The sequence below is a fragment of the Lissotriton vulgaris genome, chromosome 12 (assembly GCF_964263255.1).
Source record: "Lissotriton vulgaris chromosome 12, aLisVul1.2, whole genome shotgun sequence".
Taxonomy (NCBI): domain Eukaryota; kingdom Metazoa; phylum Chordata; class Amphibia; order Caudata; family Salamandridae; genus Lissotriton; species Lissotriton vulgaris.
Genome location: NC_141700.1, coordinates 54,055,944 through 54,081,394, shown reverse-complemented (window position 1 = coordinate 54,081,394; position 25,451 = coordinate 54,055,944). Strand labels below are relative to the sequence as shown.

Sequence of the window (25,451 nt, the reverse complement as noted above, 5' to 3'; positions counted from 1 at the left end):
CTAGCGACCACACATCATGGTTTGATGCTGGTAAGAAGTCTGATCACTTTGTCTTCAACCCTTGCAACATTAGATTTTTGGAAATGAATGATTGTTCAGTGAAGTTATGAGACAGAATGTAGCCAAACTTAACTTGGTTTAAATCTTTTATTGCTCAAAAGATACTGGCTGACATTTGTATGTAGTATTTTTTTTAGATCCTTGTAAAACACATTTTACTTGCTGAAGCAGCGGCGGCCGGAGGGCTTCCCTCCGGGGCCCACCGGACTGCCGCTAATCGGCAACATCCTGGCCCTGGCCACCAACCCGCACGTCTACATGAAGCAGCAACATTTTTTGGTTTCGCCTGGCGTTCACTGCGCAAGCAGTGTCGCGCAGGCAAAATTTTTTGTTCTTCAGTACGGGGCTTTAACCCGCCTCTCTCTTCCATTGACTAGCTCCATAAATGGAGGCTAGCCATTGGAAGAGAGATATTTCAATAAATCTCGGAGCAGATTCGTGGGCGTTCCGCTGGGTTTTTAAGCTCCGCCCCTTTTTGAACATCATGCAGCGGTGGTTTATTTTTATTTTTTTTGCAAGTCATGTTTTTGTCATTCCTTACGTGTCTGTGCCAGAATGGATGTGTCCGCTCTCCCCCGCAGCCCCGCAAACCCCCCTGACGGTTTTTTAATGACGAGAAAGGCTGTGGAGAGATCCGTAAAAGAAACAATTAGCCGAAGAGTAGGGGAGTGAGGCGCTGAGGGAACCTCTCTCTTCTAGCTCCCACAGTTAGCTCCCCACCTCGCATGGCCTGTGCTGCTTCTTCTGTGACGTCTGTTCCAGGGCCATGCGAGGACATCGAGACGGAATTATTTATTTATTTTGCGCTGGGAACTGCCGGATCCCCCTCTCTCCACTGCGCCCGTTGGTTTGGCTCGAGTCCTTGGCTCATTGTGCTGTAGCCTCCCTCACGCCGGTTCCAAGATGGCGTCTGGGAGCGGCCGAGTGTGAGAGGCGTTTAGGAGAGGGAGGAGGAGGACAGCGAGTAGGAGGAGTGTGAAGTAGGGAAGTCTCCCCGCCCCTGTGTAGGAGAGCGCGCAGGCCGCCCCCTCCCCCGTGTAAGTTGTGATACGGAATACGCTCTGGTAATATTTGATGTTTACGGGGAAGCAGTCATCGGCTGGGCAAACAGCAGACGCCTCTGGCATCATCTCGGTGACACGGCTCAGTGAGTTCAGAGACGGATGTCTGATGACCAGTCCTGGCTTCAAAACTTCGGAGCCTGTGAGGTACCTTACACTGGGTAATATTATTAACACCTATGATTTTCAATGCGCATGCGCAGAGAAGGCCGAGGCGCGGTTTTAGACACTTATGAAAAACAAATCCTTGCTATTTGCTCGTGGTTGTCATCAGTAAATGCCTGGAGCTGCTGTCATCTCTTAGCCACAGCAATACAATGCTGCCGTCTGGCTCCTGTCGGACGGTGAGTGCTGCTCATCCTAGCCATGCCGAGAGCGCGCCCTCTAGGTCTGTCTCTTCTGCCCTCCCCCGCCTCCCCCCCCCACACACACACACCGAAGTCTGCACCATTATTTTTACCATCTTTACAGCCCTCCCTCGCCCACTGTGGGCGAGATCTCGCGCCCCCCGGTCATGAAATAACACACCCAGGGTTATTAAGACACCACCTTACCTCACAACTCCTATTTATGATTTAAAGGACGACTAACGCGCCGCATTGTTTCCATTTATGGCTGTTGCCATCAGGACCAATCTCGTCAATCCGCCCCCGTCACTGGTCTCTGGCTACTGTCAGCCCACGTCTCCTGCGGTCCGGAAACCGCCTCTTGGGGTCCAGTCCGAACCCGCTGTACATGTCTCAATGCTGCTGCGTCTCCCGGTACCTGAGCCACCGAGGGCAGTCCGTCACGTGCGCAGGTCTCCCCGAACCCTACCTAAAAAGTCTCCGTCTTTAGCGTACCTTGTCCTGAACTCCGGTCCCTGCACGAGCCCAGGATCGTGAATATTTCTTAGCTATGTTCAGTCATTTTGGCATGCATGTTAATTCCCTTTTACCGTAATCTGATTTTAATCTCATTTAATGACATCTCCTTAAATGTGTGCCAAAAATATGAGAACACTCGAGGTTCATTCCCTACCAAGAATTAATTGCCGAAATAATAACGTGAATCAACGTAGTTATTGCAACAGGGGTTTTCCATTCTGTAGCAGCATAAAAGCAATCATTATTATTGCACAGCCACAAACGCTCAGTTTATGGCCATCGGGAGAAGTGACTGCCGGTTACTCTGGCTTTCGTGAGTAGCTCAGGACACCAGGGCAGCCCTAGAAAAGAATGGACGTGAACAACAGTGATGGTTGGGACACTTCAGTTCATCCCAGCCTCTGTTAATTACCTGGGGTCGCACCACAGTCCTTCGCTTTTTAGGTCGAAGCCCCCCCCCCCCAGTACATTTCCTCACCCTTTGAGCAGGGGTCATCCAATGATTGAGAAGAGGTATCGTGGAGAAGCCATACTTATAAAAATGTCTCCTGCTGCCTCACTCCACATTGTGAAGTATTAATGATATCCACCCTCAAAAATATAAAAATGATACATCACATCCTACTGCAACCCTCCCACTCCCATCCTCCATCAGCATTCTTCCACTCATGAAATAAGAAATACTATCTATTGGCCTAACAGCCATGCCAACTCTCCAGGCCTCACTAAGAAAGGTCTCCTGCCATCCCACTTTAACTTTTCTCCTCCTCGCTATGACTTCCATAGACTTCCCAGGGGTATTCCTGCAAATCTTTGGGCCTTTTACTCCAAATTGGACAGAAAAGCTACAGGAGCAGATTTTGACTTCCAGAGCTTTGGCAATGGGAATTCAATTCCGAGAGAGTAGGAACATCATCACCTACATTCATAAGCACTTCCATCAGGCTGGGCAAGGGAAGGGAAGGATTTAGGAGACACTGCTGCATGCCTCTGTTGCCTGCTTGTGATCCGGTTTTGTGTGCCTCTGTTGCCTGCTTGTGATCCGGTTTTGTGTGCCTGCTTGTGATCCGGTTTTGTGTGCCTCTGTTGCCTGCTTGTGATCCGGTTTTGGGTGCCTCTGTTGCCTGCTTGTGATCCGGTTTTGTGTGCCTCTGTTGCCTGCTTGTGACCCGGTTTTGTGTGCCTCTGTTGGCTGCTTGTGACCCGGTTTTGTGTGGCTCTGTGTGTGTGTGGGTGCAAATGCAATAGGTGTCGCATTTGCGAGAGATTAGGCTATTGGCATTGTAAATGACAATGACATTTATTTATCTGTTTTCAAAGCCAACACATAAATAAAAATGTTGTCATTTACAATGCCAATAGCTCTAACTTTTTCAAAGGCGAGACCGTTGCATTGTAAATGCTAGTTAGCCTTGATCTTGGAGGCATTTCAACAGTTGTTTTAAATGGCCATGATGCCGTGAAGAAGTGCCTCATTCGCCAAAGGGATGTCTTTGCTGACAGGCCTTCCCTTCCTTTGTTCAAAAAGCTGACGAAAATGGGAGGATTACTGAACACAAAATATGAGCGATGCTGGCTAGAACATCGAAAGTTGGCTCTGAACAGTTTTCGCTCCTTTCTTTGGATATGGACAAAAGATCTTTGAGAACAAAATTTCAGAAGAAGCAATGTTTTTTCTTGATGCCGTTGATACATATAAAGGGAAGCCATTTGATCCTAAGCACCTCATAACCAATGCACTGTCCAACATTTCTAACCTGATAATATTCGGTGAACGCTTTCGATACGATGATACAGATTTTCTTCATATGATAGACATATTTAGTGAAAACATTGAACTTGCCACCAGTGCCTGGGTATTTCTGTATAACTCATATCCATTGATCGGCATACTCCCTTTTGGAAAGCACCAGTCGCTCTTAAAAAACGCTGCAGAAGTGTATGACTTTCTTTTGGGAATAATAGAGCACTTCTCTGAAAACAGAAAACCCAAGTCCCCTCGTCACTTTATATATGCGTATCTTGATGAAATGGATCAGAACACACTTGATCAGGAAGCAACGTATACAACAGAAAACCTTATTTTCTCCTTTGGAGAGCTCATTATTGCTGGAACAGAAACAAAAACAAATATTCTCAGGTGGGCTGTTTTATTCATGGCCCTTTATCCTAACATCCAAGGACAAGTTCAGAAAGAAATTGACTTTGTTGTGGGACCAAATGGAACACCATCGTTAGAAGAGAAGCCAAGAATGCCATATACTGAAGCAGTTTTACACGAGATTCTGCGATTTTGCAACATAGTTCCTTTAGGAATTTTTCATGCAACTTCCAAGGACACTGTTGTGCGAGGTTATTCAATTCCAGAAGGCACAACTGTCATAACAAATCTGTACTCTGTCCATTTTGATGAAAAATATTGGACTAACCCAGCAGTGTTTTATCCTGAGCGATTCCTGGATGCCAGCGGCCAGTTTGTGAAGAAAGAAGCGTTTGTCCCCTTTCCATTAGATGGTGGTGCAAAATGACGCCCGGTGGAGCTGCTCTGTTCATCTATTGAGGATATCTGCCTTGGTTCATCCCCTGACCGTTACCTACCCAGCTGGTTTTTGGGCACAGTTTTTCTCTTGCCATTCCACCCCCTCCCCCCATAGTATTACTGTGACTCTATTTTTTCCCTGTCTCCTATCTGTTCCTATTCAGCATTCTTTTGTTCTTGGTCTACTTCCTTGCTCCTATCCCCTCTCACCTGAATCTTGCCCGCTTCACTGCCTAGCCCCCTGTCCTTTTGTGCCCTTTGACTTAGCACTCCTTCTCCCCTTTTTGGGGAAAGATCCAAGATATATAACCTGGAGTCTCATCATACTCGCTGAGAGAGTCCACAGCGCCAAGGGACCCACTCACTATTGAGGTATGGTATGGCACCCCTTGCCAAAGCACTCCCTCTCCCCTTTTTGGGGAACGATCCAGTAAATAGGCCTTGGAGTCTCAGAGACCCCTCTGAGAGAGTCCACTGTGCTTAGGGAGCCTCTTGCAACAGAGATGGGGGAATGATACCACTCCCCCTGGGATCACAGCTTCTGGACTTTAGGCGCAGCTTTGACTTGCCTACCCGTTTGTGTCCCTGTCACCCTCCCCCTCCTTTTGCCATGCTGTGTCTCTAACCCTCCCCTCCTCTTTCCCTCCTCCACTCTCTGTCCACTTCCCCTGCTCTTACCGCCCCACTCCCCGGATTATCTCCCCTTGCCAGCTTTTCCCCCTACCTATATGTCCCTTTTTGTTTGTTTCAACCTTACTTGTAACTAAAATTGCCATGCTCTAATAACTGTGTACCCTTTGTAAAGCGGTAACCTGCAATTTATTGTGTGATACCCATGTAACGCTTTCTGATACCTCCGGGTCTAGCCAGCGGTTTATAAAACCTTTAAAATAAATAAATAAATAAAAATATTAAATATATTTAGTTTATTTTCCTGTCCAGACTATACATGGCTATTCACTATGCAAACAGAAAAAAAATACTTTACAAGGAAGTGTTAAGAAACTTTTACAACGTGATACTTTTTTTTGAACTAGCAATTGGAAATATTCCCAGAAATACTATTTCTACTGATCTTAAAACCAAGGCAGATCATTGTCTTTGAAAACTACTTACGTCAGGCCCCATTGAAGCTCTGTCCAGTGGTTCATCCTTAAATCTGATAAGATGTTATTCAACAGGTTGCTTTTATCTTGATAATTCACTCTGCTAGCAGAATTAAAATGCTACAGTGTGCCTGCCTCATGGCAGTCATGCCCTGCAGTGCACAGCAGTATTAGACGCTTTGAAAATGAAGAATTACGAGTTTACGAAGCCCGTGTACCCACTCCCTGACACACAAAATGTTGTTGGGGTGATGGATTGTGCAGTATAGTAGTAGGTTATTGTGAGAAGGTGGCCTGATATGCAGTGGTCACTATTCTAGTGAACACTATGTATCAGTCCAGCAACCCTTATTGATGATTGGTTGTAAGTCAACCTTATAGACCAGCTATCCTAGTAGCGTGGATACGAGCAGTCTAAGGCTAAAGACTCGAGAGGGCGTGTTAAGCCAGCTGTTATACCACACATATACCCCTTGAATACCAAGTGAAAGGACACCACACAAGTGTTATGAAAATAAACAGTGTATTTATTAAAATCACAACAGCCCTGTACTCTTTATGAGGGCAGGGTACTAAGCACAAAACAAAACTCTTACGAAAATACTTAAGTTAGCACAGTATACACAAATGCCCGAGGGGCACGGAAAACCATATACTCTGAAAGTGGAATGCGAAATTACTAGCAGGTAAGTACAGTACTAATAGGCTTAGGAATCGCTAAGACTTGACTATAGAATCTTCAGATTACTTCTAGGAGGCCTAGGGGACTCGGGTGCAGAGTGTGCACTCTCACGCGTGATGCGGGACAAAGTCTATGGTAGCTAGTAATGACAAAGTTAGTGTTCTCGGGCGAACCCGACCTGGTAGGAGGAAAACGAAAGTGGATTCTGACCCTTGGATAGTGAGGCTATGCTGGGGCACCGAAATGCCGAAGTTACCTAGCCCAGGGGCTGCAGCTGCATAGGTCTCAAAAGACGTCGGGAATCCTCGTAGACGGACCAGGAGCCTGGAAGAAAGAAGTTGCTGGCAGGCGACCAGTGAAGAAAGTTTGATGGATCCAAGCCTGGATCGAAGGAAGATGACACCTGAAAGCAGAGGGGACCAAGTTCGAGACTACTAGCCAGTAGTCAGGTGGCACCAGGAGGGCACCGGATGGTAGTCACCTCGACTAGGTGAGTGGGTGACACTGTGCTCGCAGATCTCCCGGACCAGGAGGCGTTGTCGGCGACCAGGATGGAGGAGCGAGCTGTCCCACGATGGAGGAAGCTGTCGGCGTCGCTGGACCCAGGATTGGGCAACAAAGCCTTGGCAAATTCAAGCCCACGCGGTGGACTCAAAATGGCGTCTGGAGTGGACCAGGAGGGTCCGGGGTGCCTCTCTTGAAGAAGGAAGCAAGGGCCAGTCTGGAGCAACCAGACCAGCAGCAGTGATGTCGTCGGGCGTCGTGAAGAAGGCCACAAGCCAGCCGGCTAGTAGCCACACAGCGCGGTGAGCAGGCAAAAGCAGAAGGGCCCCACGCAGATCGTGGAGATGCTGGAGGGCTGATCTTCGGTGCTGGAGCTGCTCAGGGTTGGGGCCTCTCGGACCCCAAAGCACTCACCAGTGGAGCACACGGTGGGCTTGTTGCAAAGAAGTCGTGCAGTCTTGGCGATCGTCGGTCCCTCGAGGTCTCGTCGCACTCACGGTTCTCAGCTTTGCTGTAGAGGTGAGTAGAGGTCAGAGGTGCCCGGGAAGCCGGGTCTCGTCGAGCTGGGTCGTCGGATTCGTGAAGAAGGACTTGCAGCAGACCGCAGTGTTCTTAGGATGGTGCCCGCTTGATGCAGGGTGACTACTCCTTAGCCACAAGGGATAATCTTGAAGAAGGAAATCTTGATGTCTTTCGCAGAAAGTCGTGTCTTGATTCCAAAGATGATCTAATTTGAACAGGGGGCCCGCTCCCATCTTTATACAAAAAAAGGGGGCTGACCCGGTGACTAGGTCCTGCCTATGGGTGGGACTAGGAGGGGGGTGGTTACACCCCTCTGCCATGCCGGACTTTCCCCAGGCCAGGGGCTGGTGTGCCCCTGGAACTGGTTCTGACCGGCCTATGCGTAGTGAGCACCGGGGTGCCACTCAGCAGTCACCTTCCTGTAAAGCCCTGCCTACCCAGGATACACAAAACCATGTCTGGGACGGTGCTAGCACCGCCCCTGACAGGAAACCCTTTATCTAGGCTCCCCTCGCTGGAAGGACTCCCAGCTGCAGGGGGTCAGACTCGTGTCTGTGGTGGCAGCATCCATTTTGTGGAGCTGAGGCTTCGTTTAACTTTAACCGGGGTTCACAGTTACATACATGTCGTGTCCCTCTAGAAGGGTGGAATGCTAACCCCGTCGCCAGAATTGGCGAGGGGTTAGTATTCCAATTCGTATGACACCTTACTCGACATGTTTTGATAAAGCGATACCAAAGATAGCATTTAACCGCGAGGATTATAATGCACTTAAGAGTATATGGTATGCGATATCATGGAACAGCTATTAGGACTTGATTCCGCAAGCTGCAGACAGGCTCAGCTCATGTCAGAGCACCATCTCACGCGATTCCAAGCACTCTGCCTTCAGGATTGTTAAGGCCTGCCATAGGAGTGACTGATAGGAATCTGTGTGTCCATTTTAGGGTTAGATATAGGTATACTATATCTACAGCAAAGGGTGATTACACGACTTTGCCCCAGCTGTCATGCAGCCAGTTGTGTCAAATTTAGGAGGCCAGCCAGGGGTGGCATAATACATGCTTCAGCCCCTGGTAGGCCCTGGGTACACCTATGCCCTGAGTTACAGGGTCTGATAAGGTGGCCCAGTACCAATTGGTAAATGCACCTAGGGTACATGTTGTAATTTAGAGAGAGAACAGCCAGGCTGTGGGTCTGATTGGCAGGCCCACAGCCAGAGAAGTCGTAAACCAGTGAAACAAAAGCAAAAAATCTGGGTGATCATAGGATTGCAGACCCTACTCTCCTACAGTTATAAAATGGGATAAAAGACAGTAGTTACTCTGAGGTCTAAATAAAGCACAAACCGGACATATTACCAAAATCTTTGCAATGTTGCAAAAAAACAAAACTGTTTTGGACTATTTTGTGGCTTGCGCTGAAGGGAACAGAGCAAACAAATTTTGCCTCAGTACATATTACAGAAATACTTTTCCCACAGGGCAAATATGGAAGCGTGTAAACACAAGAAAGACAATGACAAAATATCACCTGAATTTGGACGTATGGACTGATTTTCTGGTTATTTGTCCTCAAAAATTATTTATACAAAGTGTTGGAGTGCACCAGTATTTTTGTTTTAAGACAAATATAGAAGAAATGAACGATGAAATCATTGCCAAATATGCTTAACAAATATCTTACCTATGAATCATTTTACGAGTGTAATAGAAGATACAACTATTCTCTTGTTGGATAAAAGGCCTAATGATTATAAACTCCTTTTGCTACATGCGTTCTGAAATAGTATAGAAAATGAATTTCCATTAAACTTGGGGCATGGTTTAGAACTTGGTGGATGGGTTACTCTGTCACAACGGCGACAGCTATTCCATCTGCCGAAATATAAATCCCATTATATCCTATGGTATTTATATTTCGGCGGACAGGATGTCCATCACTGTTGTGATGCAGTGACCCGTCAGCCGAGTTCTAAATCAGGACCTAAGTTCGGTCCATATCATTTGAAAAGAGTAGAAAAATAATGTTTTCTATTGCATACTATGTAAACAGATCAGAATAGTTTAAACTCCATTTTCTATCATGCCTTGGAGGAAATATCACTTATTCAATTCCGTGCTGCATAAAAAAATTTAATGGTGGAAATGCTTTTTCTGTGTCTGTGCAAAATGTCATTAATATGGCCTTGGTGATTTAAATAAGGTACTCTTTACCTAACAAGTGAAAGGTGTCTCAAATTTCAAAAAAAGGTGAACATTTGTGGGTCTATCTGGACTAAAAATGAGGATATGATGGGATCTAAACTTAGTTATGTTATGTTAATAACAATTTCTTGAGCGCACGTACACCCTTGGGTTTCTTGGCGCTATTGGTTCAAGACACTAGACACAATTCTAAGCGTAAGCCTGTTGGAAAAGCCACGTTTTTAAAGACTTTCGAAATGCCAGTAAATCATTGCCCTGTCTAATAGGAAGTGGAAGAGCGTTCCAGAGAGAGGCAGCCAGATGGTGAAAACAACAGCCACCCTGACACTGGTCGTGTGCTCATGACGAGCTGAGCTCGTCATGAACAATGGGAATCAAGAGAGGTCAGCATCCAGGAGGATTAGCTGTAGCATTCAAGGTGTTAAATGAAGAGACATTTGCAAGGCTTAGATGTGTAGAGCGTAAGTTGCGCTGAGGTGTATAGTTAGTAATGGACTTCCTAATGAATATAGGGCCATTATCATGGAGCACCCTAAAGGTGATGCACCCTGCCCTGAAAGCAATTCGCTGGGCCACTGGCAACCAGTGAAGTTTTTCCAGTCCAGCTCTAATTGATTGCCACTTGGGTTGCTTCCAAATGAGCCTTGCCGCCTGGTTTTGAACCATCTGGAGGCGTTTTAATAGGCCAGTCGGAAGACCCAAGTAAAGACTATTAGAAAAATCGAAACGAGAGAGGACAAGGGCAATCACTACTTGAATGAGTGCAGAGTGTGTTAAAAGGTGGGCAATTTTCCTAATCTTCCTGAGTTGAAAGAAACTAGAAGAAACCACCATTCCTACCTGCCCTTTAAGAGATAGATTCTCATTAAGTATGATCCCTAAACTTTTAACCGAGTGGGTTTTTGTAGGAGGGATTCCCATGTCAGTTGGCCAAAAGTGTCGACTCCAACTCAGTCTATTTTCCCCAGGCAAGATCAAATCTGTCTTGCCTGGGTTAAGTTTGAGATGATTTAGGGTCATCCATCTCTGTATATGTGACATTACGGCCGAGAATTCGGCAGCTGAGTCCGGGATATTTAGGGGAATGATTAACTGAAGATCATCAGCATAATTATACAGGGTAATTTTATAGTTTTTTAGAGAATAAATCAGTGGACGAAGATAAAGATAAGATAATAAAGGGGAGAGTGACGAACCTTGGGGAACACCACAGGTAGATGACACCCTAGGAGCTGTAAAAGATCCTAATCTCACTGACTGTGTACGGTTTGTGATGAAAGAGGCAGTCCAGTTCAGTGCGGGGCCCCTGAGGCCGGCCTGCTCGACACGGCTGATCAGAATGTAATAGTCAACCGTGTCGAACGCGGCCGACAAATCAAGGAGCACCAGGGCCTGACGAATGCCCTTATCTGCATTAGATCTTAACGTGTCCTGGACAGCCAAAATGACAGTTTCCATTGAGTGAGATGGTCGAAATCCCGCTTGATTTGGTTCTAAATATTCCGAACTTTCAATAAAATTGGACAGACACCTGGATACATGTGCCTCCAGGAGTTTGGAGAAAAAAGGGAGGAGGGAGATAGGCCTGTAATTGGCTGGATCTAGGGGGTCTACTCCTGTTTTTTTCAATAACTGGATCACAGTGGCATTTTTAAACTTATCAGGGACCTTGCCCTGTGTAAGTGATTCATTCAAAAGAGGAAGGATTCCTGATGGAATAGCTGAACACACCTCCTTTAAAATGTGGGGGGGGGGGGCAGCTATCAAAGGGCGAGTCAGATTTGACACGAGAAAGAAGTTCTGAAAAGGTCTTCTCATCAATAGATGGTATTGTCTAAAGTGGCTGGATTATAGTAGATGTCTTCAATGGGATCCCCACCGGGGAGACTTTGAATATTCTTTTTTATGATAGCAATTTTATCTATAAAAAAATCATCACTTAGTGCATGCGCAGTCTACATAAATGACGTTCTGGCTTTGCTAAGACAAGCACATGGAGCCTAAATGAAGCGAACATCAGGGCCTCATCGGAGGGGCATTAATTCATAGTGGTATTGATCTTCGACCATTCTATGTAGGCCTTTTATTGGGAACTATTATTGAACATTTTACTCCACAGCATGTGCTGTATAACTGCAGAATATGCATCACATAATCTTGATTGAGAACCATTCTTGAATTTAAAAAAGGACAGCCAGAGGTTGGACTGTTTTGGGTCTAAATGATTAGACAAACTGAGGTTTTAGTTAAGAATTTTCTGATGTTTTCAAAGGAGATCTTCTGGTTAGTACGGCATCTTTGATCCCTTATTGCCCCATGTGAATGCTTATGTTTGTTGTTACCATCTTCCCGTGACCGTCATTCAATAAAAACACGTTTGATCTTATTTCTGGTCTTGAACATTCTCAGTGTGAATGACCGTTTGTGTGCACTGTTCCTGTTTGCTCCATGGCATGTTCTGACCGGATGCACCTCACAATGTCCAGGTTAGTTCTCCCTATTACAAAGAAATGCAGTGTTAACAGTGCAGTCAGACACTCGTGTCATCTCTATGAAGAGCATATTATTGATTGGCGGCTTGAAACAGTGGTCCATCTTTCACGGTTGTATGACACACCCACCCTTTCCTTTCCCACTAGTTCCTTAACAATGCGGGCTGAACAACAAATGCGTCTGAACCACGCAAACCATTTACAATGCAAGTCGTTACAATGACTTGCCTTAGTGGGGTGCTGGACTTTGGAATAGTATTGTTTGCAATTCTAACACCAGGCCTCGCAACAGTGGGGAAAGCGGTGTACTTTAAATTTCAACATCGCTTTACCTAACACATGTTGTTCTAATGAATTACGCTTTAAATGGAATGCGTGATTCAGACGCATTCCTTGTTATGCCTGCATTGCAAAGGCAACGCGTTGGCCGGCAGTCATGGTAATTACTGCTTCCCATCTTTCACTGTAGGAGGCAAAGCAGCTTCGCTTTGAAAGGGAGCAGGCAGTCCCTCGCCTGCATATGCAGTGCCTGTCAAAGCCTGCCTACATGGGGATGCCTGGGAGGTCCCTTGGACCCCCGTAGCTGCCTACAAAGGGACATCTTTGGAAGGCATTTGGATTATGGGAACACAATCTTTGCATCTCCTGATGTCTTCTTTGACCCTGCACCAACATCTGTAAAGTGATGCTGGTGCTAAGGGTTTCTTATTTGCAGGGAGCCACACCCCTGTGCAAACGAGGGAACACTGCATTGTGGCTGCACCGGCCTATGATGTGCGCCCGCACGATCTATATTAAAGAAAGGGGTGTAAAGCATCTGCAGCTCCTTCTGTAACACCATAGTGGTCAGGGGTTCAGAAACTAGGATCAAACCCTGGAGCTATGTATAATACGCCCCCTATTGTCTACATGATAAGCATTCGGGGGTGTAAATCAAGGATACATGGTTATCTAAGCATGTACTGGTGGCTAAATGAGGCACAGAGTTGAGCCTGAGTGAAGCATTTGTCATGCCTTCCAAACAGGTTGTATAGCATATAGACGACAAGAACCTCCGGGAGAGATATTCTGGAGTCTGAAGCACCAACTGTGACTTAGAAGCGGGATTTGGGTTTAAAGTGTGTGAAAATTGAGTTCTAATCAAAGGGCAAAAAGAGGATTGTGGTCGACATAAAGCACATTGCACAGAAAACAAACGCTATTCATGCAGCCAGATTGAAAGGATTTAGAAGAGATCCCTTACTATGCAGCACTCCGCACTCTCCTACACCCACTGGCACATCTAAGAATACAAAGAGATTCCTTAGGTGCTGTAAGCGGGTGACATATGCTTTCAAAGTGGCTTGTGGTTGGGCGGTAAGCCAACATCTTGAATCAGGCACACCAAGTACCCCAAAATATATCTTCACTGATGTCGGATCAGATACCTTAAACCATCTATCCATCCAACAATCTGCCAGTCTGGTGGTTAAACCTCATGGCATACTCCAGTCAAGCTTTTCCATTTTGCGGTCTACCCACAGGAGGTGTCGAAGAAGATTCATCTGAGCATTCTACACCTGGTGGTTCCTGTGGTAGACCCAAAGCTCCAACGACTTCTGCATTACTGCTGCTTCAGTTACATCTATGTTTACCTCCACCTGCACCCTCATTACCTCCCCGCTCCTCGTCCCTCAAGCCCCCAACCACAAAAGTGCTCTGAGACGGCACCAGTTTTGTGTTGTACTTTTCAAAGCAAGCAATTACGGAATGTTTTGGAATGTTTAGAATAGAAAAGAGAGGTGCCCCGTGGTCAATATAAAGATCTTTCCTTGGTTGAGATAAGGAGAAGTCAAAGGACTATGGTCCATATTTAAGGCAAAATGAGGGCTAAATGAGAAGCAGTATGCAGTCAAAATAACGAAAGCTTGGAACTATAAATAAAAAGAGCTTTTGTATGCGAAAGAAGTTCCATTCGCGTGCTCAGTAAATGATAGTAGATGGTCAGAATGACGGACATTCTGGGTTTAAGTAATAGTCAAGCCTGAATCCAAAAGTTATGCCCAATGCAGCCACCACTACAGAGGACGTTCACATTCAGTGGTTTTGAAATGAGCGACTCAATGGAGTGCATGCGAAGAGTACAAAGATTGGGTTGGTACGTGATACAAATCTTTGTAGGTGTAGATAGGGAGTTAAACCCATGGGTTCCTTTTGATGTCGACTATTGTACAGAAATTTGATGATCATATACCTACATCCCAATTTATTTGAAATGAACGCTCACACTGTCTAGAGGCTGTGATAACTTTGTTAAAAAAACTGAAATTTTAGGTGTTGCAATAGCGCTTGCACTAACTGTGAGAAATTGGCCTGATATGTAGTGCTCACTATTCTAGTGATCACTGTGTATCATTCCAAACGACCCTTATTGATGATTGGTTGTAAGTCAACCTTTTAGACCAGCTATCCTAGTAGCATGGACAAGAGCAGTCTTTAGGCTAAACTCTAGAGGGCGTGTTAAGCCAGCTGTTATACCATCACATATACCCCTTGAACACCAAGTGAAAGGACACCACACAAGTTGTTATGAAAATAAAAGGATATTTATTATAACACAACAGCCCTGGACTCTTTATGAGGACAGGGCGCTAAGCACAATACAAAGCTCTTAAAGAATTTCTGAAAGTCGCACAATTTACACAAATGCCCGAGGGGCACGAAAAACCATATACTCTGGAAGTGGAATGCGAAATTACTAGCAGGTAAGTACTACTCTAATAGACTTTAGGATCGCTAGGACTGGACTACTGAACCTTCAGATTACTAGCAGGAGGCCTAGGGAGATCGGGTGCAGAGTGTGCACTCTCACGCGGGATGCGGGACAAAGTCTATGGATGCTAGATTTCGTAAAGTTAGTGTTATCGGACAAATCCGACTAGGTAGAGCTGAAATGAAAAAGGATCTGGACCTTTTGATAGTTAAGCTATGCTGGAGCACCGAAATGCTCAGGTTACCTAGCCCAGGGGCTGCGGCTGCATAGGTCTGAAAAGACGTCGGGAATCCTCGTTGCAGTCTATGGAGCCTGAAAGAAGAAGTTGCTGGCAGGCGACCAGTGATGAAGTTCGAAGAGATCCAAGCCTGGATCGGTGATGGAGGATACCTGTAAGCAGAGGGGACCAAGTTCTGAATCACTAGCCAGTGATTAGATGGGCACCAGGATGGCATCGGATGGAGTCACCTCGACCAGGTGAGTGGGCGACGCTGGGCTCTGCAGTCTCTCGGACCAGGAGGCGTTGTCGGCGACCAGGATGGAGGTGCGAGCTGTCCCACGAAGGTATCTGCTGTCGACGTCGCTGGACCCAGGATTGGGGCAACAACTCTTGGCAAATGCAAGCCCATGCGGTGGACTCAAAAAATGGCGTCTGGAGTGGACCAGGAGGGTCCGGGGTGCTCCTCTGTTGGAGGGGATTAAGGGCCAGTCTGGAGCAACCAGACCAGCGGTGTTGTCGTCGTGGTGCGTCGTCAGGAGGGCCACAAGCCAGCAGGCAAGTAGCCGGACAACGCGGTGAGTAGCAAAGAGCAGAAGGGCCCCACGCAGATCTCGTGGATGCTGGGGGGCTGGACTTCGGTGCTGGAGCTGCTCAGGGTTAGGGCTTCTCGAACTCCAAAGCACTCACTCGAGGATCCCTCGGCGGTCGTGCTGGATAAGCTTAGTGCAGTTCTGAAGATGGCCGGTCCCTCGAGGTCTCGTCACACCCACGAATCTCAGCTGGGCTGATGATGCAGGTTGAGGTCAGAGGTGCCAGGGAAGCCGGGTCTCGTCGTGCTGGTCAGTCGGATTCCGGAGGAAGGACGTGCAGCAAACCGCAGGTTGCTTAGTTGGTGCCCGCTGATGCAGGGTGACTACTCCTTAGTCACAAGGGGGAAATCTTAGGAAGAAGTCTTGAGTTCCTTTCGTAGAAAGTAGTTTCAGGATTCAAAGATGATCTAATTTGGAAGGGTCCCCGCTCCTACCTTTATACTAAAGAAAGGGGCTGGTACGGGACTAGGTCCTGCCCATGGGTGGGACCAGGAAGGGGGGTGGTTACACCCCTCTCCCATGCCGGACTTTCCCCAGCTCAGGGGCTGATGTGCCCCTGGAACTGGTTCAAACTGGCAGATGCACAGTGTGCACCGGGGTGCCACTTGCAGTCACCTTCCTATTCAGCCCTACCTACCTAGGATACACAAAACCCTGTCTGGGATGGTGGCAGCACCGCCCCTGACAGGAAACCCTTTGTCCAAGCTCCCCTCGCTGGAAGGACTCCCAGCTGCAGGGGGTCAGACTTGTGTCTGTGGTGGCAGCATCCATTTTGTGATGCTGAGGCTCGGGTTAACTTTAACCGGGGTTCACAGTTACATACATGTCGTGTCCCTCTAGAAGGGTGGAATGCTAACCTCGTCGCCATAATTGGCGAGGGGTTAGTATTCCAATTCGTATGACACCTTACTTGACATGTTTTGATAAAGCGATACCAAAGATAGCAAATAACCGCGAGGATTATAATGCACTTAAGAGTATATGGTACGCGTTATCATAGAACAGCTATTAGGACGTGGTTCTGCAAGCTGCAGACGGGCTCAGCTCATGCCAGAGCACCATCTCACATAATTCCAAGCACTCTGCCTTCAGGATTGTTAAGACCTGCCATAGGAGTGACTGATAGGAATACATGTGTCTATTTTAGGGTTAGATATAGGTATACTATATCTACAGCAAAGGGTGATTACACCACTTTGCCCCAGCTGTCGTACAGCCAGTTGTGTCAGATTTAGATGGCCAGCCAGGGGTGGCATAATACATGCTGTAGCCCCTGGTAGGCCCTGGGTACACCTATGCCCTGAGTTACAGGGTCTGATAAGGTGGCCCAGTACCAATTGAATATGTACCTAAGGTACATGGAATCCATTTGACAGAGAGAGCAGTAGGCCTGGGGTCCTGATTGGCAGGGTCCAAGGCCAACTATGTCAAAAGCCAGCTAAAACACAGGGCAAAAAGTTGGGGGCAACCATAGTCAGGATCTACCTTCCTACATAACCCCCCCCCCCCCCAAACGAAGGGCAATAAGGCTATCCTTGTCCAGGTAAGCCTCTATTGCCTAAGTGGCCATATAAGGAAGGACCAGCTCTGGCTTGGTTTCCCCCTGTGTCATGGTCCACTAAGCAACCCCTCACCCTAAGGGTATCTGAGGGTCTCCACCATAGGGAATCTCTGCCTTTGGTGTGTCTTGGGAAAGTAAAAGGCTGATGTTGGGATGGAGTACTGAAGTGAGGCTCCTCTACCTTTGGGCTCAACTTCCTCCAATCACCATCCATCATGTGTGCCTTTCTTTCTGTAGCTGAGATGCACTGTGCTCTCAGGGTCAACCTCTGGCTACCTAAAGCTGGAGGCTGAGTCCCTCTGTTTGGCTTACTGGAGGGACAGGTCAGGTTTGGAGTTTTTAGGCCCCAGGTTTGGCTGTGCCCAACAGTGTCCAGCTGTGGGAGGTCCCTAACTAAGTTTAAGGGGGATCCCTCAGGAGTCTGTTTTATTTTCACTTGGCTAGGTCTACTAGCTTCAGTGACCCTAATCTGCTGATTGGGGAGTTCTTTTGGACAGGGGGCCCTTTGGGGTCCACCACTGGCCTCCCTGACCTCTACAGCCCTGGGCTGACTGAGGCAGGGTAGAGAGGGGCAGGTTACCTGCTCCAGACTGGGTCCCACCTTGGAAGGGTCCACTGACATCAGGGGCTCTGCCAGGCTAGGCCTGACTACCTCTGGGACAGTTCCTTCACAAGGGGTCAGATCAGTTCCCTGAGGAGGCTGATCCTTTCCTAGAGTCTGGTGGGAGGGAGATTTCTCTTCCTCCTCAATGCTCTCTGTCTGAGTGAAGTGATCCATAGTTTCAGGCTTCACAACACAATCTATCTGAAAGAAACACGTTAGTGTTAGATTCCTTACCTTAGAATATCCCCAGGCGTCAGTCTGGATCCGGAAACTTTTGCGTAGCAGTACCCCTGCGCGTCGGTAGGCGTCGTCTGCAGGCGTCCCCTGCGGCTCCGCGTCCGTCGTCGGCGTCGTGCGCCGTGATGACGTCGCTGGAGTACATAGACGCCGCCTCCGCGCGCTGACGTCAGTTCTTCTTTTATCCGCGCCAGTGGACGCAGATCTGAAGAGCAGTACTCCGGTCTTTGACCAAGTTTTTCGATTGTTTTTTCTCTATTGTGCCTGATAGGATGCCTGGGTTTAAGAATTGCGATGACTGTGAGCGCACGATGTCGGTCACAGACCATCACCGCCTCTGCCTCCGGTGTCTGGGCCCCGACCACGACGTGGACTCCTGCGTCGACTGCCGGGCCCTTACCAACAAGGCTAGGCGGGAGCGGTCCCGCAAGCTACTGGAGCTCCGGGTGTCGGCCCCACGTCGGGACCGGGAGCGGTCCCGGTCCGGCCGGAGGTCGAGAGAGCGTTCGAGGGAGCGGTCGCAGAGCCGCGCCGGGCGCTCCGGAAGTCGACACCACTCGTCAGGCTCGTCAGGTAGGAAGCACAAGAAGTCGGGGCGTCGTCATCGTACCCCCGACTCCCCCCGACGCTCGCGCGATGCGGCCGGGGGCTCGGGTGACCCCAACCCCGCGGCTCCGCGAGAGTCGCCGGCGCGGCCTGCCTCATACCCTCCGGTCCCTGGGCATGGCGCGACGCCTGAGGAGATCGAGGCGTTCCTCATGGCCATGAGGGCGCTCGCTTCTCCGACGGGGCCTACGGTGCCTTCGGGCCCAGTGCTGCCGTCTGGGGGCCCTGGCGGTTCGGGTGTCCCGGCCTCGGCGCCGTCGGGTGCTCCGGCCCCGGCGCCGCCGACGGCTCCGACCCCGGCGCCGCAGGGGCCTTCGGTATCGGCGCCGGCTGGTCTTCCGGCCTCCCCGGCGCCGTTGCCATCGGGGTTACCCCCGACGCCGCCCCCGCGCGGCGCCGGTTCTCCACTGCCGGTTCCGGCCGGCGGTGGGGTTCCGGCGCCGGCTCCGGGCGGCGCCGTCCCCTTACCTTCTCCGACGCCGGACGCGGCGCCGGACGGGCGTCGCTCGACGCCGGTCCCGGCGCCGATGGGGCCCATGAACCCCGAGGAGCCGGTCTTCATCATTGACTCCGAATACGGAGAGGATGAGGAGTACGGTGAAGGTTGGGAGGGGTCCGAGGACCCTCTGGCTCGCGAGTGCCAGTATGACCCGGACTGGACAGGTGACTTGGGGGATGCCAGTGGTTTGGACGACTCTCCTAACCCTGGTTTGATCTCTCCTCCTTCCGTGGCATCGGTGGAGGGAGCTGCCTATTCTGTGGTGCTGATGAGGGCTGCCAAGGCCTTAAACCTTGAGCTCCCCGTCGCGGCCGTGAGGCCTAACATCCTCACCGAGGTCTTCAAACCGCAGTCATGCCCACTGGAGCCACTGCTGCCGTTTAATGAAGCCTTGTCTGACGTTCTGTTGGGCACGTGGTCCAGGCCCGCTTCAGGTGTGCCTGTTGATCGGAACGTGGCCAGGCGCCACCGTCCTTGTCCGGACGACCCCAAGTACCTGTCTACCCACCCCACTCCTGAGAGTCTGGTGATCCAGGCCTCGACCTCCCAGTCCGCATTCCCGTCGGCCCCGCCCGACCGGGAATCCAAGAGGTATGACCAGTTTGGCAAAAAGGTCTTCTCGTCCATTAGTTTGGGCCTGCGGTCTTGCAACACCGCCTGCCTCTTGGGCCGCTACACCCACTCTGTGTGGGATACGGTCGCGGAGCTGCTGCCAGAATGCCCCATGGAGGTGCGGGCAAAACTCGGTCAGGCTGTGGCTGAGGGCCGAGATGCAGCGAAATATTCAATTCGGTGTGGTCTTGATACGACCGACTCGCTGGGCAGAGCTATGTCTACGACGGTGGCGATTCGTCGCCACGCCTGGCTAAGATCCGCCAATTTTTCGGCTGATGTCCAGAATACACTGATGGACATGCCGTTTGATGGCTGTCACCTGTTCGGTGACAAAGCGGACCACGCGCTGGAACGCTTCAAGGACTCCAGGGTCACGGCCAAGTCCTTGGGTCTCTCGACCCAGCGTCAGCAACCGGGTTCGTTTCGCCCCTTTCGTGGCCAAGGAAGGGGCGCCCCCCACACGTGCTGCCAGCCACGCGCCGCAACAATCCTTTCAACGCGGTGGCGGCCGTGGAAACCGCCGTGGTGGCGGTCGGGGACAACGGCGGGGTCAGACCACACCCTCCCCCACAGCATCTACCCCAAAATCCTCCTAGTCCGTGCTTTCGGCCCCATGTGACGCCAGTGGGTGGCAGGGTTCGCCATCACCACGCTCACTGGCGCACAATCACTTCGGACAGGTGGGTGCTGCAAATTGTCCGAAGGGGCTACTCCCTCCCCTTCGAGACCTCTCCTCCAGCCATGCCACCGCAGAACCACCGTGTGTCGGGGGACCACTTGACACTTCTGCAGGAGGAAGTTACGGCCCTCTTGGCCAAGGGGGCCATCGAGCGCGTTCCTGGGCCAGAAGTAGGGCGTGGTTGTTATTCCCACTACTTTCTGGTGCCCAAGAAGGACAAGGGGGGCCTACGTCCTATCTTGGATCTAAGGAACGTCAACGGCTTCCTCCGGAAGGAGAAGTTCAAGATGTTGACGTTAGCTCAGGTCTTGGCTGCTCTAGACCCGCAAGACTGGATGGTAGCGTTGGACTTGCAGGACGCCTATTTTCACATCCCCGTCCTGCCGGCCCACCGGCGTTACCTGCGGTTCACGGTAGGCCAGGAGCACTTTCAGTTTATCGTGCTCCCCTTCGGCCTTACCAGCGCCCCACGGGTGTTCACAAAGGTGATGGCGGTGGTCGCAGCCCATCTGCGCAGGTTAGGGGTTTCAGTCTTCCCCTACCTAGACGACTGGTTGTTGAAGGCGGGCTCGCCCCAGACAGTCGTCCACCACCTTCAGATGACGGCAGACCTCTTGCACGACCTGGGGTTCTCCATCAACGTGCCGAAATCACACCTGTGTCCCTCTCAAAAGCTCCTTTTCATCGGAGCGGTTCTGGACTCGGCGCAGTTTCGGGTTTATCCTCCGGAACGGCGGGTTCGGGATATTCAGGCTTTGATTCCCATCTTTCAGCCGCTATCCCGAGTCTCGGTCAGGTTGACGCTGCGGCTGCTGGGACTGATGGCTTCCTGCATCCTTCTGGTGCATCACGCCAGGTGGCGGATGCGGGCTCTGCAGTGGGACCTGAAGTTTCAGTGGGCCCAGCATCAGGGCAACTTGTCCGACCACGTCTTGATCTCGGAGGGCACTGCAAGACAACTGCAGTGGTGGCTTACGGACCGCGATTGGGTCAGGGGCAAGTCCCTCTCCCTTCCCCAACCGGAGCACGTTGTCGTGACGGACGCGTCCCTCCTGGGCTGGGGTGGCCACTTGGGAGAGGCAGAGATCAGAGGCATCTGGTCTCCGGCGGAGTCCCGGCTCCATATCAATCTGTTGGAGCTGCGGGCGATTCGTCTGGCACTGAAGGCATTCCTCCCCTTTGTCAACGGGAGTGTAGTGCAGGTGTTCACCGACAACACCACCGCCATGTGGTACTGCAACAAACAGGGCGGAGTGGGGTCGTGGACCCTTTGCCAGGAGGCTCTGCGCCTCTGGCAATGGCTGGAACGTCAGGGCGTGACTCTGACGGTTCAACACCTGGCAGGTTCTCTGAACGCCAGGGCGGACGAACTCAGCCGTCGGTGCTCGATGGATCACGAATGGCGTCTGAACTCGGACGTGGCGCAAGGCATCTTTCGGCAATGGGGAGAGCCTTGGTTAGATCTATTCGCCACAGAAGAGAACGCGCAATGTCATCAGTTCTGCGCGTTGGAGTTTCCAAGACGGCACTCGCACGGCGACGCCTTTCGGCGCGAGCGGAGTTGCGGTCTGTTATACGCCTTTCCGCCTATACCACTTCTGCCCAGAGTGCTGAAGAAGATCAGGCGCGACCGGGCACAAGTCATCCCTGTGGCCCCGGACTGGGCTCGAAGGTACTGGTATCCCGAGCTACTCAGCATGTCAGTCGGTCCCCCGATCCGCCTGCCTCTTCAGGAGGACCTTCTGTCGCAGCAGCAGGGGACGGTCCTCCACCCGAACCTGTCCAGTCTCCACCTCCATGCTTGGAGATTGAGCGGCGGCAGTTGAGGCCATTTGACTTGCCTCCTGAAGTCTGTGATGTTATTCTGGCGGCCAGGCGGCCCTCCACTAAGTCGGTATACGCCTGTCGGTGGAACAGATTTGTGGCATGGTGCACAGCAAAGGCTGTGGATCCTCTCTCTGCCCCTCTTTCGGAGGTTCTTCTGTTTCTTCTTTCTCTTGCCCAGCAGGGCTCTGCTCTGGGCACTATCAAGGGCTACCTTTCTGCCCTTTCAGCCTTTTTGAGGCTTCCTGATCAGCCTTCTTTGTTCAAATCCCCGATTGTAACTCGGTTCTTAAAAGGCATCACTCACATGTTTCCACCTGTTCCGTTTGTGATGCCTCAGTGGGATTTGAACCTGGTTCTGACCTTCCTGATGTGTGCTCCCTTTGAGCCCCTTCATTCTTGTCCTCTCCGTCTCCTGACTTTAAAGACGGCTTTCCTGGTTGCCATCACCTCTGCCAGGAGAGTGAGTGAGCTCCAGGCTCTTTCTGTCCAACCTCCTTTCCTGTCCATTCATCCTGACAAGGTGGTTCTGAGGACTAGACCTTCTTTCCTGCCCAAGGTTGTTTCGGCCTTTCACATCGGGCAGTCCATCACCCTCCCTTCCTTCTTCCCGCCTCCGCATCCTTAAAGGATGAAGAGCGGCTCCACCGTCTGGACCCAAAACGTGCGCTTTCATTCTACATGGATCGCACACGCCAGTTCCGGGTGGATGACCAACTGTTTGTTGGCTACGTGGGTGCGAAGAAGGGACGGGCGGTTTGTAAGCGAACCATCTCTCGATGGGTCGTCCTCTGCATCAAAGCGTGCTACTCTTTGGCTCGGAAGGAGCCTCCTGTTGGGCTGAGGGCCCATTCCACTCGGGCCACGGCGGCTACTACTGCCCTGGGCCGGGGAGTCCCCTTGCAGGACATTTGCCAAGCGGCTACGTGGGCCTCGCTGCACACCTTTGCGAGGCACTACTGCCTGGACAGTCAAGTCCGGAGGGATGGCTTCTTTGGCCGTTCTGTCCTCCAGGACTTTCTGGTGTAGTTTTGTATTGGTTCGCAGACCCACCACCGGGGTTGGTATTGCTGGGGTATGTATTCTAAGGTAAGGAATCTAACACTAACGTGTTTCTTTCAGATGAACAAGTTACTTACCTTCGGTAACGATATATCTGTAAGAAACATTAGTTAGTGTTAGATTCCTTACCGAACCCACCCATCCTCCCCGTTCTGCGAACTGATACCTAGGGTTAAGGTCATCCCTTTCAGGGCCCTAGTTTGTACATGGCACCAGTGTTGGTTCTCTCATGGCTCTGCGTCTCCTGGCGCGGAAAAGCTGTGTGCAAAGAACTGACGTCAGCGCGCGGAGGCGGCGTCTATGTACTCCAGCGACGTCATCACGGCGCACGACGCCGACGACGGACGCGGAGCCGCAGGGGACGCCTGCAGACGACGCCTACCGACGCGCAGGGGTACTGCTACGCAAAAGTTTCCGGATCCAGACTGACGCCTGGGGATATTCTAAGGTAAGGAATCTAACACTAACTAATGTTTCTTACAGATATATCGTTACCGAAGGTAAGTAACTTGTTCGTTTGAGTAGAGGCTGAGACCATTACAGCCTTACCAACCTTTTCAGGAAGGCACTCAGTTTGTGTTTGGTCTGTGACTGTCACAGCCCTCCTATCCTGTTCTGGAAAGTCTGTCTGAGCCTGGGCAGTGGCTACCACTGCCATTCCAACCTTTTCAGGGAGGAATGGTGCTTGGACTGGGGCTGTAGCTATTACTGCCTCACTAACCTTTCTGGGTAGGCCTATCATCCTGGAGTGGGTTTCTTGCTCCACCTCAGCCCATGCTGAGAGTTCCAGGCCATTCCCCAGAAAGCAATCTACAGGTAGGTTGTCTGTCACTGCCACTCTCATGGGCCCTGTGACATTACCCCAGCTGAGCTCGATTACTGCCATGGGATGCCTTCTTTTCGCTCCATGAATGTCTGTCACCTGATAAATGAAACCAGGGGTCAGTTGAGCAGAGGGGACCAGATGGTCAATCACCATGGTGATGCTGGCCCCTGTGTCTCTGAATGCCTCAACTTTCTGACCATTGATAAGGGGCTCTTGTCTATACTTCCCCAAAGTGTGGGAACCAGTAGTGAAGTTGGCAAACCCCATGCCAGTCTCACAGACAAGAGTTGTGTTAGGGGACCTGGCTAGGCCATAGTCCACCTGATTTCCCAAGGTAATGCCCACCACATTCTTGGGGGCACTCCCACCACCTGGGGGATTACCACTAGTGGTAACAGGAGGTCTGGGAGTAGTACCTGGGGGTATGTTTTCCTTATTGTTGTTGGCCTTGGGGCAACTGCTGTTACTTTTGTAATGGCCTACCTGTTTGCAGGTATGACAATAAGGTTTCTTTTGGGTGTTGGGAGAAGTTTGGGACCCACCCTTTTCAGAGGATTTTTGGGGCCCTGTGGTTTGATCAGAAGATGTATTCCCACCCTTCTCTTGAGGCTTGGTTGATTCCTTCTTTTGGTCACCACCCTGGTTCTTAGGCCTAATCCTGGTTCTGACCCATTTGTCTGCCCTCTTACCCAATTCTTGTGGAGAGGTCAGATCAGAGTCTACCAGGTGCTGGTGTAATAACTGGTTCTGACAATTATTTAAGACTTGCTCTCTCATAATCAGATTGTACAATCCTGTGTAATCAGTAACCTTACTACCCAATAACCAGCCTTCTAGAGCCTTAGTGGCACAATCAACAAAGTCAGCCCAATCCTGAGACTAAGTTTTCTGGGTGTCTCTGAACATCAACCTGTACTGTTCAGTTGTTAAGCCAAACCCATCAATCAGTGTATTTTTCAGGACTTGGTAATTGTTAGCATCCTCAGCTCTAGTAGTGAGGAGCTTATCTCTACCTTTGCCTTCAAAGTAGAGCCACAAGACAGCTGCCCACTGACTCTGGGGGACGCACTGGACAGTGCAGGCCCTCTCCAAAGCAGTTATCCATTTGTGGATATCATCCCCTTGTTTAAAGGGGGGCACTATCTTACTCAGGTGTCTAGTGTCTAAACTCCTGTCCTTCTCTCGAGGTAAAATGCTGCCACCAGTGGGGTCTGCCCCACACAATTTCTGCTCTCTAGCAAAGGCAAGTCTCTCTTTGGCCAGGGCAAGTTCTTCCCTTTCAATCCTCAGATTGACTTCCTTCATTTTTGCTTCATGCTCTCTCCTCTGAGGGGATG

The 25,451-nt window shown here is 50.2% G+C and overlaps 1 pseudogene; it reads left to right on the top strand.

The window, feature by feature from the left end:
- Positions 1-225: 225 nt before the first annotated feature.
- Positions 226-4,515, top strand: LOC147673246 (vitamin D 25-hydroxylase pseudogene; annotated as a pseudogene).
- Positions 4,516-25,451: the final 20,936 nt, after the last annotated feature.